Source organism: Equus przewalskii, chromosome 30, assembly GCF_037783145.1.
Source record: "Equus przewalskii isolate Varuska chromosome 30, EquPr2, whole genome shotgun sequence".
Lineage (NCBI taxonomy): Eukaryota > Metazoa > Chordata > Mammalia > Perissodactyla > Equidae > Equus > Equus przewalskii.
The window spans coordinates 29,271,965-29,294,217 of record NC_091860.1 but is presented as its reverse complement, the minus strand read 5'-3'; the positions used below and the strand labels follow the sequence as shown (position 1 = coordinate 29,294,217).

The window sequence follows — 22,253 nt, the reverse complement described above, 5'->3', positions numbered from 1 at the left end:
GATGAACTTGGACAACAAAATGAGCTGTGATTTAGACAGATTCCCTCTTGGCATGACGACCTATTCCTCAAGAGTTTGACATTACAGAAAACTTTTACCTTTTCATTTCACAGAGAGAAGTTGGAAAAAGTCTCAGACATTAATTCACATCAAAACTGAGCTATCCCACAGATGAACACAGAAGGTGGCACAGGGCTTCATGGGGACAGAGAGACTAGAGTGACCATCGTCCTCTCTACAAGGCCTTTCAAACTCTTAGGGGTTCTGGGTTCTCCAGGCTTGTGTTTCCAAGAGTGGCTTTTTTTAAAAAAACGCTATTCCTAGAAAAGTATTCCATGGTCAAATAATTGTGGGCGACAGCCCATAATATAGGCCCCCTCCGCTTAGAGAGTCACAAAGCAGTTTAGCAGCTTGAAGCAATGCCAAGGCCTGCGGGAAAGAATCCATCCTGACTGTGTTTAACCCAGGATTTCACAAACACTTTTTTGTCATTTAACCTATTTTTAAATATTTCCTTAGTGTTTAGTAACATTTATTGACATCACGTGGACACACTTTGAGAAATGCTCCTTCGATTCAAATTCTGTGGTCGAAATTAGTGATAACTAAACACGGCTACTGCGTTCCAAAGGTCACTTCAAATTTAAGAATGTTTGTTTCCTTTTTACTAATTTCTAGTGCTGATAGAACCCTTACTTCTTCTCTTGCCCCCTTTTAAAAAAAATATTTATGTGTCATACACTGACCTAATTAACAGCTTTGAGCCTGTCATACCGCAGGATCTGGCTGCTCCTCTTTACTGGTACAGAATGCACACGTGTGTGCTTGAGTGCGCAGGGGCACGTGCATATGCACCCACACACGTACACATACTCGTACACACACACTCCACCAGAAGTGAGAGTGTTGAGGGCAATGGCCACCATCACGTTCGTTTTCAAGCAACGCATGTCGGCATAAACAAAGACCCCTCCCCAGCCCTGGAAGACAGGTTGACACAACAGGAGTCTGGAATTTCCAGGAGTGAAACGGAAACAGCCAAGAGAGCAACAGAGCAAATGAGACGATTGAGATGCGAAGCAGAGCCCGTGAAGTGCAGGGATAAACGGGTCTCCGCTGGCTCTCCCGGGAATCCACGGAGTCTTCGACCAACTCTACGGGTTTGTCAGCTGCCACGAGGCATCCCCAGCAGGAACCCAGACCCAGAAAGATCTCAGTGTGCTTTCAGACTTCCCTAATTAACATGCAGCTTCAGGATTTCTCATTTGTTTTTCTTAGAATTGACCCTGGTCAGCTGTCCTTGTTAAAATTTTTCCTCAGGATATTGTGAATCTGAAAGAAAAGCTCATTTGAAATGACTTGGGGGGCGCCCCTGTGGCCGAGTGGTTAAGTTCGCGTGCTCCGCTTTGGTGGCCCAGGGTTTCACTGGTTCAAATCCTGGGCGCGGACATGGCACCGCTCATCAGGCCGTGTTGAGGTGGCATCCCACATGCCACAACTAGAAGAACCCACAACTAAGATATACAACTATGCACTGGGCGGATTTGGGGAGAAAATGCAAAAAAAAAAAAAAGAAAGATTGGTAACAGTTGTTAGCTCAGGTGCCAATCTTAAAAAAAAGAAATGACTTGAAAAAGCACCAAACCACTAGTAGAAAGAGTTCTTTCCCATGAGTATCCATGCCCATCTAAAACAGATCAATGAAATTACATTAACAATCTTCACACCCCCACCTTTTGAGGCGTCTGGGGAAAGGACTTAAAAACGGACGGCCTTAAGACGTTTAGATGCAAGTCGTTTCCCAAGCTGAGAGACAGCAGGGTACCCAGGCCACACCATCTGGGAGCTGCCTCAAGAGTCTTTGCATGCTGCTGGAGTGAAGAGGAGTGAAGAAGAGTGAAGAAACGGGGCGGGGTGGGAGGGGGCGGGAGGGATGTGGGAAGCAGCCTTGGAGGAGACGAGCAGGCAGGCAGCAGTCAGGGGCTCGAGTCTGGGGCAGAGGAGCAGCCCCAGCAAGGCCAGGCCAGTGTGGACCTGGAGCCAACGCAACACAGGCAGACAGGAGCTGGGGTGCGGTGCCAGCCTGCGTAGCACGTGGACTCACAGAACAGCAATGTTTATGGGCTTGCTATCTACAAGGCACTCTGCCTGGGGGAAGAGGATATGGAGAAGCCGAAGGATGAAATGCCTAACTTACAGGAAGAATACAGTCCAGCCGAACAGATCGTTTAACAAAACGGAGCTGCAAATGGCAGAGGCAACGGCTTCCATGCGAGTCGTGGTGAAAGAGCTCCCTGGCTGGGGTGGTCTGCGAAGATGCTGCTATGGGACCTCCAACACTCTCAGTTCATCTGTAGCAATGCACTTAAGAAACAGAGAAAGTGTACTATATTCTGTCTCTCCGATATTTTTTTCCATTCTCTGGTTAGTTCGACAAAACGCATTTTAGAATTTAAAATAATGGGCGTATGTTGAGTACCTTGCCTACAGAGCATTGGGACAAATGAGTCTCTGTCTTCAGGGTTAGCAGACCTAGCACAGCATATAGGAAGGGACTGCTGAGAGCTGGGATCAAAGGAGGTGGGTTATGGCCCTCAGAGCGGTTCCCGAGTGTGGGCAACGTCACGTAGGTGGGTGTGGGGGAGTGCTGGGAAGTTCTTGGTGGAAGACTGCGTCTTTTGAGGAGCCTTTTGGGGGCTATCGTGGGAGGAGAGGAGGGCTGGGGACGTGCCCCATGTGTAGACAACACCGGGAGCCAAGGCCAGGGGCCAGGAAGGCGGATGGCGGACAGCAGTAGTCACTCCGTGAGTCAGAGCTCGGAAGCTCTCGTCCAGAACAGGCCACAGGACCAGGTCGGGGAAGCAGAATGTGGAAAAGCTCCACACCAGCCAGGGTGAGCTGCTCTTCAGAAGGTAAAACCGACTGATGGGGAATTTTTGAGCCAGAAAGGGGCAAGATCAGTTGTGTCCACACCAAACGAGTTTTAATTAAGTCCCGGATAAATGGCAGGTGGATGACTGGAGTCAGAGGGAGAAGCCGGAAGGCATCGGGATGGTGGGGCTGAGAGGTGCTGGCCAAGCATGGCGCGAGTGGACACGGCTCTTTCATCCTTGTTTATTTTACCCATAAAAGGGACTTATTGCTATTACCGCTGCCTACACTCTAATTTTTCTTTTAAATCTCTGCTTGGGTTAGACAGTCTATGGCTTGTAATGCGAGCAGTAAAATGCCTTGTTCTTATTATGGTAATTTGAATAACAAATACGGAACAACACAACAAAACAGCCCAGACAGTAAAAATAATTGTTAACCCATTTTACTAGCTCTGCGGCCAAATTATATTTTTATAAATTACAGTGCCGACGGAGGGAAATGTGCTCACAGGTTCCTCGTTAACAAGGTCACCAGTTTAATTTGAATATTTTCTGCAGCTGTTGCTCTCACACCTAAAGAGGGAAACAGCTCCAGCTATGTAGGGCAAGGGGCCGGGAATGCTAATGAGTCTAACAGATTGGTTCAAAATAGAAGCATAAACCTTCAATTCATGAGGACACGACAGTTACGAAACCAAGGCCGAGGAGAAGTGATCTGTGTTCAGGAATTCAAGGCTACAACATTGTTTGAATTTTTGACATAGTTCTTGACCCAGGCTTGGCAAACGTGTATGCTATAAATAGAGGGACAGGGAAAAGGTTACAAGAGCCCAAATAATTCCATGAACATGAATTTCGCTTTTAGAAGAATCAACAAAGAATGCATTGAAAACACGCTTCCTTTCCTCTCGTTAACAGAATTCTTATATGGAGAACCTATCGGTAGCAATATCATGTGCAGTAGGATAAATTTAAATTTTAGAATTCACAATGATACAAGGGGTGTTGAGCAATGAAGGCGACAAAATTTTAATCTGAGGATAAGAATGAGTTGTGGTTTACTCTTTTCTGTGAGTTGAAGTAGAGATGAGGTGAACTTTCATAACACGCGTAACTGGTAAATCTTCATTTTGGACACTCTTTCTTGTTCCCTGTGCCCTGAGGCATTATCGGAACTCTCTGTAGGTTACAAACCGCAGTCACAGGGGCCTTCAGCTGGGAACAGCTGTCCCCCCCAGCGCAGGAAAACACAGTTTGCACAAGGACGATGTCCTCATGTGGGTCCTGGCATGGCATGAAAGGTCAGGAGCTTTCAGACTAAAACTTTGAATGACACGTTACGGCATGATGAAAATGTCACCAAACTCCTACAAATGTGCCATTTGAATGTGTGCCTTCAACTAGAGGAGGCGCTGAACAGAGGACAAGGACTCTCAGGAACTACGAATCCAGCCAAGTCTAACCCTTGGGAAATGTCATCCAGATGTTGACTCTCAAACCGAATTCCCAGTATTCAGGGTTGGGGGTGGGGAGGGTTAAAAAAAAAACAGAGAAGTAAAAACCCAGTGCTTTTACCTACTCCAGGTAGCAGATTTGAGACGGTGAGCTTCTCGGAGCCAGACCTAACTGATCCTTTGGCAGGTTTCATGGTACGTGGCTTGTTTGTAAGTCTCCACGACTTGTCCCAAGTTCACTGGAAAAAAGGCAACCACGTGAAGAAGTCTTGTAACTCTCTGAGCACTAGTTTTGCACAAAAAGAAATTAGCCTAGAAGCTTGTGGAAGAGAAGGAAAGGGACAGATGCAGATTATCACTCAGCGACTAAGAGAAGAATAGAGAGATCAATTATTGTAAAATGCTAGGGATGGTTTACCTCATTAGTCTTGCACAGCTTGAAACGTGTCCTGAAGAAAAAGGTAAGGGGGCAATCTGGGAGGAGTTTGTGCTTAAGAAAAGCTACATTAATGAATTGTAGATACAAAAATAGCATCCAGTTGGATTACATCATTCGCCCTGAGTGATTTTAATTACTTGCTCTCTCAGGACCTTCAAAAAATCTCTTAGAGCTAAAATTTATTTTATTTTTAAGAAAACTTACCTTGAGTTTTGCATCATGCTAAGTATTTTACTTATAGGGGACTTTTTTTTTGTATTATAAGGCCCTTTTCTTTTGATTTAGTCGCAGGGGAAAGTAAGCTAAAGGAACACGGAGAAATTCTGTAACGATTTGCTTCGATTTAACGTTCAGTGAGGGAGAGATTTGTTTCCTCTACAGATTTTAAGAGACTTAAATAGGGCCGTTTATGTTCAGCTCAATTAAGCTACTGATCATTCCATTCTTTTAGCACTAAAGTGTCCTCAACCCATCCTGACTTTAGAACAATAACAGGCTCTGGGCTGCCCAGCCTTCTGTCTAAGCTGCGTAGCCCTGAGTAACATGTGCCTCCAATTCTCCCTCTATTGGGGAGTAGGAAGCAGGCCGGGACATCTAGGCTTGCTCCTTGAGGGAGAAAATGAGAAAGCTAGTTCACCGTGACAGGACGGAGAAAATCTGTTTCTTTAAAATAGAAGTCAAGAACTCAACAATTGCAAGTCTTGGGACATTTAGGGGAAAGAAAAACAGACACATTGCTCAGAGGCATCCCAGGAGAACTCTTCTATTGACTTTAAGACGGTAATTGATGCTCGTAACTTCTCATGAAGGTTAGTCGTGTCAGGATGAGAGCAGAACTTTGGTGAACGGCAGTGTGAGCGGGGCGTCCATATCCGTATGAGGTGCATCTCTTAATTCATTCCCCTCTGACTAGCATTCGCTGTGGGTTCTCAGTCTGCCAGGCATGAAGGAAACAGGGTGACAGAGTTTCGATTAAAATGTTATCATTTTAGAGTATTTTTAAAGTGCTTAAAAGAAGGAGCTTTGCTTATCTGTAAAAAATCCACTTAGAGAGGCAGGAATTCCGAGGTGTTACAGCTCATAGATACATACAGATCTATACATATATACACACAGATATAGATATATGTATCTCCCATGTATTTTTTATGTGATTTATTATACATATGATCGATTATAAGGAATTGACTCATGGAATTATGGAGGCAGCTAAGTCTAAATCTGCAGTGTGGGCCGGCAGGTGCAGACCCAGGAGAGTCCGTGGTACAGATGTCGTCCGAAGGCCACCTGCAGGTAGAGTTCCCTCTTGCTCAGGAAGGCTGATCTTTTTAGTCTATTCTGGCCTTCAACTGATCGGATGAAGCCCACCCACCTTAGGGAGGGCAATCTGGTTTACTAGAGTCCATCTGGTAACATCTGAACGTTAATCTCACCGTGCAGCAACATCCTGCAAGTTGACACATAAAGTTAACCATCACGGCAGCCCACAGTCAATAAAGAAGCAGAATAACTCGATGGCATGGTGGGCATTGTAAAGCGCCGATTCCTGTGGACGGTAAGATGAACTTCAGCAATCCTACCTCCAAACTGAGTCATTCTTCGAGATGAAAAGCTTTTATGCAGAAATTCAGAGTCACTTAGATGTGTTACCAAAGCTCATGTAATTATTAACCCCCGTTTATCCATACGCAGTGTAGAAATAATAGCTTTCATCTGTTTTTAAAACGTATATATGCAGCATTGCATCTCTCCTGTATTCTGGCTTAATCCTGCCTGTTTTGCTCTTTTTGACATCAGTCCATTAAACGCACAGTAATCAGAGAGGTATTTTCAAATCCAAGTCCACATTTGTTCACTCAGTTGTGAGTTCAAAGTCCCTCCTTGGTTCTCCACTGCCCGCCCATAGAAAAGCCCCAAGTCAGTGGGACATCCGAGTTTCTCCTTCTCCTCGCCACCTTCCTCCACACCCGCCTTCACTGCATTCTGAGCTCACATCTCTTCCTATTTTCATTTCTTTGACACATTATGCTGCCTGCTTTTTCCAGCCACCAGGTCCCTGAATGTGCTCTGTGTTTTCCAATCTCCCTGTTTTTGGTCACACTTTTTCGGCTGTTTTCTAATCCAGGAATTAGACTTTCCTACTCTGCCCTGCTCTGTGTTTGAAGCTCCATGTGGGGTAGAGGGCTGGGCCGCTGGAGTCCAGTTTCTGAGCTGCCTGCCCCGAGCAATCCACATCACCTCCCAAGCTCTTCATACCGGGGCTCGAAACCAGGCAATGGGCTAGAGACGTCGTGTCAAACACTCTACTTTCCGTCTGCTTCATATGGCTCTTTCGTCTTTTTTAAAATGCAAATGTGTATAAGGACACACAGTAAAAACCCCCTTCTCAACCCCATTCTCCTCTCCAGAGGCAACCGACGTCATCAGATTCTCATTTCATATTCCCAAGATATGTTACCTGTATACAAGAAGACAGAGTATTTCCTTCTTGTTTGTACAAAATATTTGCTATGTTGCATATTGCCTTTTTTGTTCACTTAACAATATAAAATAAGAGACAATTCCATATTCTACAAAAAGAGTCTCACTGTTGTTTATAGCTACATAGTATTTCACCGTATGGATTTTCATAATTTATGTAACTATTGACCTAGTGACGGGCATTTAGATCTTTTCCAGCCTTGCTATCACCTACAATCCTGTAATAAGTAACCCACTAAATAATGTATGTCATATGCGTGTGGCACACATCTATTGGGTAAATTCTTAGAAGTGGAAATGCTAGGTAAAGGGTATACATACTTGTAACTTTTACACTATTGCTGGCTTTCATTTGCTAGAGGGGTATCCAGTTATACTCTGTCATTGATATCCGAGAGTTTCTATTTCCTTCATATATTTGCCAACAGAATGTACAAAAAATCGTTTATTCTCTGACAGTATGATGGGCAGAAAAAAATCTCCTTGAGGTTTTAGTTTGCACTTCTATTATTCTAAATGAGCTTAAGCATGTTTTCACTTATTTAAGATCTTATTTGTACTTCCTGACTCTAAACTACCTGATCACAAAATTCGCCCTTTTGTCTATTGAGCTGTTGGCATTTTCTAATTGATTTTAGGAGCTCTTTATATATTGATGAAAAGAGTCCCTTGTAATATAGGTCACAAATGTTTCTCCATTTGTGTTTTGACTGTGGTAGTTTTTAACATATAAATAGATTTCGTTTTATGTAGCACAGCTCAGCAATCTTTTTCTTTTTCATAGCTTTTGGGTTTTATCCACTTTAAAAAGTCTTCCTCACTCCAAGATTACAAAAAGTCCTCAACTTACGATTTTTTGACTTTACAGTGGTTCAAAAGCAATACGCATTCAGTAGAAACTGTACTTTGAATTTTGAATATTTGTGTGCGTGTGTGAGGAAGATTGGCCCTGAGCTAACATCAGTTACCAATCTTCCTCTATTTGCTTGGGGAAGATTGTTGCTGAGTATGTGCCAATCTTCCTCTATTTTGTGTGGGACGCCTCCACAGTGTGGGTTGATGAGCAGTGCGTAGTCCATACCCAGGATCCAAACCTGTGAATCCTGGGCCGTTGAAACAGAGAGCGTGAACCCAACCACTATGCCACCGGGTTGGCCTCCCGAATTTTGAATTTTGGCCTCTCCCCAGGTTAGCAATATGCACTACACTACTCTTTCCTGATGCTGGGCAGCAGCAGCCAGCCGCAGCTCCCACACAACGGTAAACAACAGACACACTTACAACCATTCTCTACCCACACAGCCATTCTGTTGTTCACTTTCAGTACCATATTCAATAAATTACCTGAGATATTCAACACTTGATTATAAAATAAGCCTCACATGAGATGATTTTGCCCAACTGTAGACTAATGTACGTGTTCTGAGCAGGTTTACGGAAGTCTAGACTAAACTAGGATGTTGAGTAGGTTAGATGTATTAAATATATTTTTGACTTATGATGTTTTCAACTTAAGATGGGTTTATCGGATGTAACCCCATCCCAAATCAAGGAAGATCTGTATTTTAAAAATGTCTTCCTGTGTTTTCCTCTTAGAGATTTACTTGTATTCTAGATGTATGTCTTGGGTTCATTCAAAATTTATTCTGCTCTATGTCATGAGGTATGAATTCAAATTTATCTCTCCAGGACATTGAAGAATCTCACGAACCAACTCACGAAAGCAGTTACCGTTTCGTGCAATGATTTAGTAATCATCATCTGAAAAACTACAGAATTTCCAAATTCAGGTGTAAACTTGGTAGCCCTTTTCAATGCAAAGGAAAAGAGCAATACCCATCTGTGAGATAATTTACCTCACATATGGATTTGTGGTCTCCTGTTTACAACACCATGCACCCTGTCTCCCACAGACACATTCCCTTAGAGCCACCAGGCATTTGAACCCACAGGTTGGCAATCACTGTCACAGCTTCTTCTGTGCCAAAGTGTGCGTGATTCTAAATCCTCCCTTCCCTGCCATTATCCTATCATCTTTGAATATGATTTATGGTGATGGAAAAGGCAACCCTCATTGTTATTTTATCTCGCATTTAGAATGAAAAGGGGAAAAGGTATGTGAAGCCAGGTTATTAAAGAAAAGCATTGACCCAGTGGCATCATCAAAGCTCCAGGAAGAAACTTAATTACATCCCATTAAAAAGCTCAATGCTCTCTTGTGACTTGAGCATATTAATGCAACTCAAGGTGCAGTTCAAGGTTCTTTTCTTTATGCAAAACCCACCTCTGAAAACCTAAATGGAGCCTGTGGCTAGGTTTTTTCACTTGGAAGGCCCAACTGGCACAAGTCACCACTTGTTATTTTTGGATATGGGCTCCCACGGCAGTATTTTTTGCTCTCTTAATTTGATATGAATTGTCAGCAGTATACCTTTTCCGCTTCCATCACCGTGTATAACAGCTTTGTGAGTTTTCATATGATTCTGCTTTAGTTTGACGTAAATTTTTTTCTGAGAATTTCTAACACATTTATTGTATAAAATCTTATTTTTCCCTTAAAACTATGTGTGCGATGGGGGAAAGAAGATGTGAAATTGAGAAGGACACTTTAGTTTTTCTCATAGATGACAAAAATGGAGAAAACTGTGAAAGTGGTTTTGGGACACGGGGACAGAAACCGAGAGCTCCACTGTGGAATGTTATTTCTGAGATGTCTGTCGGTCACACAGAGGAGTTGTCAAGAAGAAAGCCAGGGCTGTCTGGGCTAGAGAGAGAGATTTGGGGATCATCAGCATAGAGAGAAGAGGACAAATCACTTAGAAAGAAGTGAAGCTAGGGAAGAGAGGAGGGCCCAAGACCAGGCTCTCGGGTGGGTAGAGGAAAAAGAGCCTGCAGGACAGACTGAGAAATCAGCTAACGCAGCAGAGGAGAGAGAAGAGCCGGGTTCCAGCTGCCTGGAGACAGGGAGGCGGTGGGAGAGTGGGCAACCCTGCTGATTGCTGCAGAGAGAGCAGGGCAGGGAGGGGGCCCTGTGAGTAGGGAGAAGGTGTCAGCGATGATGAGGATGCAGGGCCGGTTGCACTGGAAAGTGATCTCAAGGTGGCAACGAGAAATTGGAGGCAGTAAGAATAGACAGCTCATTCTAAAATAGAGTGATGGGGTGGGGAGAAGGGATAGGTTGGAGGGGAAAGACAACCAAGGAAGCATCATATGATTTGTAAGATCTTACAGACTGTGAAGACAACCAATAGGAAGGCAAACCAGGACTGGCGGACGGTGGAAAGTTTCACTTGAGATTTATGGGTCTCAGTTTACGTGGAGGTCTTGGGTGGCTTTGCCCAGCTGTGATCTGCTGCTGGGAGGCGGATAAGGAGAAAGGAGGTGGTTTAGCCTTAACCAAAAATAGGACTTTCCAGGTGCGGAGCTGGTCTTCAGTGAAAGGGCGAGATGCTAGGGAGCATAGGAGATGGTGTCATGTACCTCAAAGAAGCAGAGGGTTTTGGAGGAAAGGAAGAGAAATGGTTTAGGAATATAGACTCACGCCTTCCTCTTTCTATGAACAGGAGCACATCCACATAGGTCTATGGTTCGACAATAGAAGGTCTTATTCCACACAACTCAGAGGAGGGGTCTTCCAGATGTCCCCTAAGCTTCCATACTCCACCACACTCAAGTTTCCCCCCTGCCTGTTCGGACAGTCTCTCAAATGTGAGGAACATAAAGGGAGACTTTATCGCCGGAGGAAAATGAAATGGCAAATCCTGTAAGCCGACTGATGGTAAAAATTCCCATTCTGAGTTTTCTAGACAGTATTCTAAGTAAATTCTAATTTGGGAAATAGAACCAGATCAGCTGACGTAAATTTCCCATTCATTCAGTGTCGCATTTTCGTGTTTGAACTGTGACATACTATTCCAATAGGTCAGGCCTGGGTGGGCATGCCTGGGAGGACCTTCTGAGATTTTGATTTATGAAATACCTGAGTTACTTGGTAACCTGCACACTTTATAAGTGAGTGGTTGGACTCTTTGCCAAATTTCAGTCTTCAATCAGGATTCGATGACTCAGTTGTGCACTTATGAAAGTGATGGAAGACGGAATGATACACTAGAGCTAAGAGCCTGCTTGCTGGAGCGGCCTTCGAGCGCAGGAGAGCACAGAGGAGGAAACGGAAAGCCGTCAGAGAGGCTGCGAAGCTTCTGAGCCAGAGCATCGCTTGGAATACGCCGGCTGCAGAGGAAACGTCTTACAGCAAAAAAACAAAAACAGAAAACACACACGCATCATCGTAGGACTTCTAAATCACAGCTAATTTAGTCAAGTGTCCTTTCCTGCATTTTGGCCAGAGTGTTGCCTCCTGAATTTTGACCCCACCCTCCAAACCTTGAGCAGGATATTCTCGAAAGTTTTAGCCAATGTTTCCCCAATCCTGGTCCAAGGAACAAAGTCAGGTTGGCTGCCTCAAAGTCTCCTCAGAAGCTTTGGAAAAACAGAGATTCCAGGGTCCTGTCCCAGAAATTCTTATTCAGTAGGTCTTGGGGGGAGCCCAGGAGTCTGCAAATAAAAATAGATTTGCCCAGCTGGCTGTAATACCCAGGGTAGACTGGAGAATCAGCACACTAAGACTCTCTAATACGCAATTTTAAATTACTTTTATAATACAATATCAGATATAGTAAAATTAGAAATTTTAATTTCTAAATATTGACGCTCCTCTGGGCTCTACTATTTCAAGGGTGATGCATCAGGAGCAACTGCTGTGACGAGCGCTGCCCCCTCTGACAGCACCGCGGAAGGCCGCACGCCCAGCTGGTCTCAGGGCGCCTCTCTTTATACAGCACGACACGACGAAACAGACCACCAGCATCCTTTCTTTTTTCAGAGTGACGATGGCACGTGGCTGCTCGAACGAATTCATTTTCTGATCACCAGTGACTCTTGATTCACTCAGCAAGATCAAGAACTCATGTGTCGGTTCGTCATCTGAACCACGTAGAACTTAAATAGCTAGAATCGCCATGTTGATTGAGGTCGCTGATTGTGGGGAGGAGGCAAGCAATTGACAACGACAATTCCACTGATGATTCAAAAGCCAACTTCACAGAGACTGTTAGGAACTCTAGCTCAAGGCTGATGTCAAGTACACTTGTGAACAGTTTGATTATTAATAACTATATTATAAAATATAAGGGAAAAATAATATTTCTTAAATGACTAGATTACCTTATATAATAAGCTATTTTAAATACAAATGAGTAACCAAATTTATTAATCATGAATTATAAGTCTACATCTGAATATATTATCTAAAGCTCTAAAAGTTTATATTTTTCATCTCTTACAGGGAGAATGGGTGGATTACTTCCCATTAGGGATGCATCATATTCAGGCCCCTGTGCTCAGCGAGGGGTCTTCATGGGTTGATACCCTGGTTAATGGGCGTCTATACTCAACTAATTGGGGGAGTTTTAGGGTCCTGTTGATGGTATAGTTAGTTACTCCTCAATATCCGTACCCTCTTTCTTAGCAGTAGAGCTTCTAATTTTCAAGAAGCTACGTAGCCAGTCAGAGCAAAGACCATGTTCACCAGCCTCCTTCCAGCCAGGTGTAGCCAGGTGACAAAGTTCCACCACACAGTGAATGGGAGAGTCAGTGCAGCTTCCGATAACCTCCCTCAAGGCAGTGGGCATCCCATCCTCCCCCACCCCCGGCTGCAGGAGTGTGGGTGTGAGGATGGAGGAGCTCGGCCGTCTTCGTGAGCAAGCAGAGGCCACCTGTGAGGTGTGGCAGTGCTGCAAGACCGGAGAGTCACAGGCACTTCGTGTCAGTCCTAAATGACTCCCTCTACTTTGTAAGCCAGAAATAAACCCCACCTTCCTGAAGTCACTGTTATTTTGTTATTTGCCATCAAACCTAATCTTAACTGAGTTGGTCTCTTGTGGTCAACCCTCTAGGCTGTTGGCACTTTAATCTGGCGCCCGTCATATGATTTCCCTCAACTCTAGCCAAATGAAAAAGAAAAAACCTAAGGACAGATTGCCATTGCACCAGTAACCGTTTCTCCCTCCATGTCCACTCAAGGCCAAGAAGAAAGAAAGGGGTGGTGAGCCGGGTGTCCAGCCAGCAGGTGACTTGAAGAGGGCTCCTGGTGTCCTGTGGTCCATCTGTAGATAATTAACAGTTGGCTGGAACAGGTGATTGAAGCCCCTCGCTTTCGATTAGGCCAGAGGTGAGTTCCTTCCACGGTGAATGTCTGCTGAAGCGTGAGACAGAGTGGAAACCCCGATGGGCCAGCCGACACCCTCTCCATGGATGTCCGACATTACTGAACGCCATTACTCGTGGAAACAGTTCCTGGCAAAGACAGATTCTGAGGCAACTGGCTATAGTCTTGTTTTTAATAACATACGCATCAGCCAAACAGACATATGCCTTAACAGCTTTTAATTATTTCTACCGTTTGCTTACTTCTTTGCATTAAACATTACTTTGATCGTTTGCATATTCATCTGAATCTCCATTCCCTTATCCTCCGTAATCACTTCTTTAATAATTGCTGCCAGGTCTGTGGGGATTTTTGTGAAAACAATCAGCCTTTCTTCAAGGCGAAACCTTTCCATTTACCTCGAAGTTCTTTTTTTTTCTATTCATAGTTTCTGCTGATCTTTCCTGGCAGGAGGGAAGTTTCGATTGCTCCCGCACTGACTTGTTTTCCTACCTGTGTTTCAAGTACAGCCCTGTTTTACAGCTGTCCCCTGGCAGCCCCAAGTGTGAGGCGTGTCCTGGGCAGAGGGAGCCATCCCGGGGCTTGAGCACTAACTCCATTTATTTCATAGGGGATTTTGAAAAGGGCTTGTCGCATATTACATGACTCTGCTGGTTAGACTTAAAGGAAAGCGTGTGTCAGAGGGGAAGAACAAAGAGATGTGTTTATGTGGTTACCCACTGAGCTTCATCCGGGTGACTCGAAAGGCCGGCTCTGAAGCCGCTCCACAGCATCCACACTCTTGGCCCGTTGCTGCCTGTGGAGCAAGCATGGATCTGAACAGCGAGGGAAAAAGCTGGCCTTGCCACCTCGTCTGTGAAACACCATACATGCAACGTACAGCAGTCTCCGTAAATAATCCGGACCAAGGCTGAGATGTATAATGCCTACGCCTGATAACACAGGCCCAGAGCGAAAGGAAAGCCGAGATGATGGACGAGGCAGGCTCCCCTGAGAGCTCCGTTTTTCATGACACCTGAGAGAATGCAGGCAGGCACCCACTAGTCAGGGAACGAGCGATCGGTTGCACATTCTTCAGAGTGTGTCCAGTGCTCTTCTCATCCGAGCACATCACTCTCTGTCTGGCAGGGCTGTCATATTTCCGTAGGGTTTCAGGGCACAAGCCAGCTGTTCTGTGAGCCTCAGCCCGGGGTTCTTGACCACGTAGACGTGTGTATACGTGCATCTGGGTCTCCCTCTCGCCGCTCTCCCACCCCACCGGGCTCCCACTGCTCCGACTTCTCACCACTGTCCTTCTTTAGAGAAGGATGATCAACTGGAAAGAGTCCTGGACTCTGACACAGAGCATTTTTGTAGAAATTGGAGCTGTCAGTTGACATGCGGGATGCTCGGGGACAGCTGAATTTCAGATAGGCAACAGTGTTTTTAGTGTTACGTCCCAAATATTCATCATTGCTTGTTTATCTGAAGCTTAAGTTGAATTGGGCATCCTGTGTGTTTGTTTGCTAAGTTTGGCAACCTTAGTCCCAATTCAATTTCTGCCCCTACCTCAAACTCGCCATTTAACATCGAGGGTTCTCATTTCTTCAGAGAGGAAGGAGGTGAGGTTGCGGGGAGAAGGGAAATAGACGGGTACTAGTTCTTACCTGCCAATGTCTGGCTCTGCATTAACCGATTCAATGTACCTTATTAATCTGACAGATTCTTACAGAAAATCTCCTGTGTGCGAAGCGACGTATTCTGTACAAGTCATCAAAGATGCGTAAGACGTGGACCTCGGGAATGAAAGGCGTAGTTCTGGTTTCCCTCTATAGGAAGCCTGTGACAGAATAGTTACTTTTACTTTATACATAAGAAAAATGAAACCCAGAGGATTTGTCACAGAACTGGTCACTAAGGGAGCTGGATATTGGTATGATCGCAAAGCTGAACTCTTTCCCTTAAACGATTCTGCTTCTAAATGGCTCTCGAACGCCAAGGCAGAGCAGAGTCTTAGCGCCAGAAGTCCTACGACTCTGGGACTGGGAGAGTCCCTGTTTGTTTTTCTTTCCTTCTGGGAGCTCGAAGCCTCACTGGTATCCCAGAATAACCGAGGGTGTTGTTAGTAAGGCCAGCTCTTGTGACATGATCAGTTTGACCCAGTCATTCTCTGGTCTGGGCCATTTTGAGAGAGTCCCTTTTCATGATGTCATGCCCAAATTCTGCGTTACAAAATGCCAGCCCAGAATGCATTATTGATGAGACGACTGGGTTCTTTCTTCTGTTGCTGCCCTTCTGCCTGCAACCATCCTCAGATGGGATTCGGGGAGATTTCGGAAAAGCTGAGGCCCGGGGGAGAGGGGAGGACGTCCGTTAAGCACATTACTTGGAATAAAAATAGCCGAAAGCTTAATGATATCTTTTGTAAGTTGCGTCAAAATGTCCCTGGAGTCAAAGCAGAGGTCGCCAAAGAGTTTCATGAAAATGTCGTGCTGTCCCAGCTGGAGAAAGGATGGGTTTATTCCTCCTCGTTCAGGTACACCTGCTGGAGAGAGGTCCCACCTTCCAGAGGGCGTGACCAGGAGCTGCACGAGGGGTTTCTGTTATGGTGTGTAGTCTTAAAAGTTGTCTCTATGATGCAAACATTTTGTCGATTTGTTGGTTTTTATTTCCATATAAAAAAATACATGCTTACAGTTCAAAAATGTAAAGATTTCTACAAAGTTTATTAAGAAAATAGCAGTACCCCAACCTCTTCCCCTATGTCTCAGAGCAATCAATTTCAATTTATTTGGCTGATTCTTTTGTGTAGTTGCTTCTATTTTTTTTTTAAGTAAAATGATCATATTGCTAGTTTTTTTTTTTTTTTTTTGGTAAAGAAGAGTGGCCCTGAGCTAATATCCACTGCCAATCTTCCTCCATCTGGTATGTGGGATGCTGCCACAGCATGGCTTGATGAGCAGTGTGTATGTCCGTACCCAGGATCTGAACCTGTGAACCCTGGGCTCACAGGCGAATGCCGAAGCGGAGCATGTGAACATAACCACTACACCACCGGGCCGGCCCTGGTCATATTGCTACCTTTTGATTTTTCAGATTAAGGCAGAATCTATGAAGTAGCCACTCTGAAGAGAGGGGACCAGCTCTCTTGTACTTTGGTGCTAACCCATCCACAAGCACCATAATGGTCGTCCTTCCTCCTCCCACAGTGAGCTTTGGTTTTATCAACTTTGGTTTCTGTTGCTATGACCATGTAAACACTGTCCACAGGAGAGGCAAGCAGAAAATGTGATTTTTCCTCTCCTGTACATTTTATTATCCCTGTTTTTAGTAATGATCTCCTTTTGGATTGCTTAGCTATCTATGTATTTTCTATAAATTTAACCCCAAACACTTTGCCCATGGTCTAAATCTCCTCTCCACTGTGTCAGACGTCTGAACTTGTCCTTGTGGTCTTTTGGAAGGACGCCTCCTAGAGCCCTGACTGCCCCAACACATGTTGGCCTGCTCTGTCCCCATTCGCCCTCCAGCTCCCCCCAGCATCCTAAGAACCCTACCTCGCTGGTGCATTGGAACCCCTATTTTTGATCCATGTGTCTTCTTTTTTTTGGAGAAATATATTCTTCAGTACTTCCTGAGAGAGGGTTCTTGAAGGTAAATACTGAGCACTTGCACGTTTATTCTGGTCTCATTCTTCATCAACACTTGGGCTGGGTATGGAATTCCAGATTCGAGGTCACTTTCCTTTGGGATTTTGAAGGTATTTTCCTATCGACTTCCATCTTCCACCGTTTTGTGTGAGAACTCTGAACACTTGCACCTCTGCTGCTTTGTGTAGCCCTGTTGTTTTCTCTCTGGAAGTTAGTGCATTTTCACTTTGCTCCCAGTGTGATGTCCATATTAATATTACAGACGCATTTAAGCCTTACTCAATACCTATGCAGTCATGTCCCTGCTTTCGGGTTGTGCTAGAAGCTGGCATTCCTGGAAGTCAGGACAGACTCCAGGCAGCTCCCTGACCTCAAAGAGGTGCAGTCTAGCGAGAATCAGAGAAGCTGCTTTCTAACAGACGTTTTTTGTAGATTTAGACAAATACTCCAGAGGACGAACTAGGAATCTCCAGAGCTCTTTGGCCTCTTTAGCTGCACACTTTGCATCTGCAAAGACCAGTTGCTGCTCAACACATAGACTAGGGCAAAAAAACAATGCCAAAATCTGAAATAGGTAAATACAGGTCCACTGTGCCAGCCGTGCCACAAGTGTTGGCAAGCGGATCCTAACAGGAGAGTTTCCTAACCTCAAGGAGGAAAATGACACAAAGCGCCTTTGCCCTTACCTTATGACAACGAACTAAGACATGAATTTGATACTGGTGAGAGAAAATAGACAGTAGGATCCAATCCTGGAAGGTTGCTCCCCTTTATCAGTCGTTTGCTGATACTTTCTTCCCCAGTTAAATACTACTCTCAGTAATAATCAGAAAGGCTGCCTCTTCACCACTTCATTATTAGAGTAAGCAGCTGCTGATGCCGATCGGAAGCAAGGTCATAAACACCCAGTCACACAGAACAGAACCTATAGTCATCGCGGTCCCCATTGCCAAAGCTTCCAGCCACGTTAATAAACCCAGCGAAGGAAGGAATGCCAGAACGTTTAGCCCACCTGTGACTCATCCACCAGTAGTAATTTTTTTCCAAGTTAAAAATAGAAGACCGGGCTGGAGAAATAGGAAATTCAGAATTAATGTGATGGCGGAAGAGTTGTCGGTGGAAATAAAAATGTAAAAGAGAAAAGTCTGGGGCTGACCTGAGACATTCCACCTTTGCTTGGGATGAGGGGAGACCAAAAGGCAGCATAGCTGAGGGCCAGGGATCCAGACAATCACATGGCCCCGGGCTTTTAAGGCTATTCAGAGGGTCCCACATATCTGAATCCCCAAAAAGGCTTGTTTAGGGAGACAAATGCGTGGGCCCTATCCCGGACATACTCTATCAGAAATCACATTTCAATGAGCTCCCCAGATGAACCAGGTGTGTACAAACGTTTGGGAACCACTGCTTCATACTGACTTTGGAGAAGGAACAGAGACTGCAGTGCACTGCCTGTGTGGAGGAGAATGGCACACAGAGGGAGTTTCCACCTGGCATATATTCAGCATAATATGAATATTATGCTCATATTCAGCATAAGGTGAGTAACCAGCATCGTTTCTTCCTCCTTGACTCTTCTCTCTCTTTGTCCACAGGTAGACTTCAGGATGCCATGCTGCTGTTTCTTCCCAATTTAAGGCTGCTCTCGAAATTCATCTTAATCTGGTTCTACTGTTACAAAGGTGAGTGTGTCCACGTATGTTTCTGTGCGTGCCTACGTGTGTGTGTGTTTGGTGAGGTCCCATAGCAACTGGGAGAAAATCCTCTTTGTCTGTGGTGAATAAGAAAAGGACTTTTAGTTAACGACAGGAGGTACACTTACAACTTCCTATTCGTTTTTATAAGTAATTGGAAAACTTGGAAGATCTGTTCTGGGGGTCTGATGGCAGGACAGGGTTGACCAACAACTATTTCACAGGTGGAAGACACTCCCTGCGGCCACTGGGCCCCTCTCTGACAGATGGCGGGCAGACCACGGTCCTCCTTCCACAAAGCCCACGAACGGAGATGCAGGTGGGGCTGTAGCCCACCAGACGGGCTGAGTGTGCTGGGTGGGGGCTGGCCCTGGAATTGGATCCATGGGGAGAAATTCCACAACGACAATAGCTCTGACGTGTACTCCCTCCTCTCGTTGCAGAACTGGGTGTAGGAACAGAGGAGAGTCCGAAGGTCGCCTCCCAGCTCTGCCCACAGTCTGGTCAGTACCCTGGTTGGAAGTGACCGAGATCCAGCGCAGACTAGCTTAACTGTAAAAGAGAATGGATCTCGATGTAGCTGGGAAGGCTGGGGACGGAGCTGGCCTGGCTATTTTGAGAAATGAGGGCATCGAGGGCCTCTTTCTCCCTTCCTCTTTTTTCCATATGGTCTCATTCCCTCTTGAGGCCGAAGTAGAAGGTTTCCTTTCCTGCTGGTGCTGGCGGTGGGACTGAGGCTGCAGACAGAGGCTGGCTTACTTCACCTCCGAAAGAAAGAAAGAGCGAACACATACTTTCTCAATGGCCACTTATGCAACCCCAGGGAAGGCCTCTGATTGGCTAGACTGGGGTCACTTGCTCATCTTTGGACCAACCATTATGGCCAGAAGCAACAGAACTGGCCAGTCCTTGAGGGTGTGGTTGGGGTGGGGATGGGGTGGCTGCTTTAAACAGAAGCCCCACAGGGTAAGGAGAGGCAATTCCCCAAATTAAGAGGTGACATTAGCAGAAGAAGAGGGAAAGAAACACTAAGCGGATATAAATATCCATTACTGTCATTGGCTGGCTTTGTGACTTCAGCAAATTAATTCCTTTACCGCATGTGGGCTTGTTAAGAGAATTAAATAAGACATATGAGGGCAAGCCCTTAGCACATAGTAGATAATCAATGCATAGTTATTATTACTGCTGACCAGTTTCCTTCCCAAGAATTTACAAACCCTACAAGTATATAAACATAATTAAACCCAACTTTATTCCCATGACTGAAAATCCCAGGGATTCTAATTTAAGCACTTTATGAGATGGTGTTGGTGACAGGACTAACACCTACCTTGCAAGTAAATTGGCCAAATTGGCCTCTTGTCCGATAAAATTGTTACATATCATAGGCACAATGCAAATTAAAAAAATTAAAGCTGGAGAAGTCTCCTTGCTTTAATGTAGTCCAGTAATCCTACATCACAGACCAGGGCACTGGCTGGAGAGATGGAGACGGGTGTTCAGGAGCCCAGACTTTGCTAGAGGCGAACGGATCCCCAGGATCAGGCTTGATCCCCAAACAGGAATGCTGGCTGCCGGCTGCTCCCCTTTCAACCCCCTGAGCCCCATGGGCAGGACAGGGCAGGAGAGTGGACACGGGGCGTCTGAAGGGCAGCCACTCAGGCCATTTCATAGAAGCTGTCTCATCAGGATGCTGACCAGAAGGTCAGCCGGACGAGATCACATCTGCAGGTTCCAGAAATCTCTGTGGCTGCCAGCCTCAGGGCAGCCCGTTTCCACTGCAGCCAACATCTGCCTACCAGCTCCCCCTCTGCCCCTCACACCCTCCAGGATGCAGGCCTGCAGCAGGGGAGTGAGCAGGTGCCCACGGACTGACTCATGCTTTGAATGATGTTATCTCCGCCGGCCCCTCCTCCGAGGGCTCCACCCTGCGGGGCCCCCCATGGCTCCCTCCCTCCTGAAAGAACGCTAACAGTGCAGGTCTGGGGTCTCCTGCCGGCTTCATCCACCTGCCAGGCTCTCCCTAAAGTCTTGTCAACTTCAGCCCTGTTCCCTAAATTTACTAACCTCGCTCATGTCATTCCTACTAACCTCTTCCTCCCAAAAAAGAGAGTCCCTTCTCATTTCCCTCTGGAATCAATACAACCCACACAACAAAAACTTTTACTGTGTGGGCACAGTGCGAGGACCCTGTGTGAGACTCCTGCACACAGACAAGGAGACTGGTTTGGGTTAAGTGGCTCTACAAATGTGTGACTGGCACACTGCCCTCCAAAACAGCACTGACCCTCTGCTAACATTTGGGACCCCTGATTGTTGAAGGCCCCCCTGCCTGCAGTTGGAGCTAACCTAGAGCCCCGTGGCTTCTCCCAGCCCCACAGCTCCAACAGCAGCATCCTCTCAGGTGAGAGTCGCCTGGAACACCCCAACGCCGGGCGAGGAATTTCCTGGATGCTCAGGTGTTCCCGTGCGCAGCCCAGAGTGGGAACCACCGCCTTAGACACACGCTGACTCAGCTCCTGATTATTAAAGATGATGTTTCACGCATGGTTTGCACTGCTTCCCTCTCCAGCTCAGGGCTTCTCAAACAGGAGCACATACCAGACGCCCTGGAGGCCTCTCCGAATAGATCCGGGGCCCCACGCCCGGGGTTCTGGTCTTCTGGGTGTGAAGTGGGGCTGGGAATTCGCCATCTTGCAGGTTCCCAAAGGATGAGAAGCTGCTGGTTGGGACTCGGTTTTGGGAACCCCAGCTCCAGTGGGCCCTCTGCTCTCCATCTGTGCATGTAACAGCCTAGGAGGAAAGGCCCCAATCCTGAAAAAGAGACGAGGTGGATCCGGATATTTCCCTGGGGACCTTCAGCACAGTCAGCGTCACTCTGCTAACATTGTAGCCATCGAGTTGGCTGAATTAGATAAGGAATGTGTTGGAGAACATCATTCATTATTTTCATGGATTTTAGAATCAGAGCTACCTGCATTTGGATCCTGGTTCGGGAACTCACTAGCTGTGTAACCTGGGGAAAACTGAGCACGTCCCCCATAAAACCTCAAGTTCTGATTTATAGCGTAGGGATGGTACTGTGGCCCAGAGACGTTCTTGCATAAAATTAAATGAGACAAACAGTGCAATGCATGGCACACAGGAGGTACTTCGTAAATGTGGGGATGTAACTCTAATCAGTGAGAGAAAGGATGTGCCAGATGCCACGGGGCATGGCAGAGAGCCGGCGAACACCACATGGGGCAATGCTGAATCAAGAATCCTCAGGATCTTAAAGTGTGAGGGCTTCAGGGGCCTGGCCCAGTGGCCTAGTGGTTAAGCATGCTGTGCTCCATGCTGTGGCAGCAACCCACATACCAAAAAATAGAGGGAACGGCCTCCTGCTTTGTGACATTATGGAGATCATGTTCAGGGAACGGAACTCGGGGCAGGTAACATTTGAGGGTGGGAT

General features: G+C 45.9%; 1 long non-coding RNA gene across 2 annotated transcripts; it reads left to right on the top strand.

Annotated features, from left to right (window-relative positions):
* Window positions 1-2,811: 2,811 nt before the first annotated feature.
* LOC103554837 (uncharacterized) lies at window positions 2,812-21,346 on the top strand. 2 transcript variants are annotated; one of them, XR_011534986.1, is made up of 7 exons: window positions 2,812-2,912; window positions 13,329-13,476; window positions 16,549-16,660; window positions 18,698-18,784; window positions 19,021-19,115; window positions 19,240-19,299; window positions 21,173-21,346. It is a non-coding gene; the product is annotated as an uncharacterized lncRNA (long non-coding RNA). The 2 variants fall into 2 exon arrangements; XR_545825.2 differs by lacking the exons at window positions 2,812-2,912; window positions 13,329-13,476; window positions 16,549-16,660 and having other exon boundaries at window positions 18,629-18,784.
* The last annotated feature ends 907 nt before the right edge of the window (window positions 21,347-22,253 follow it).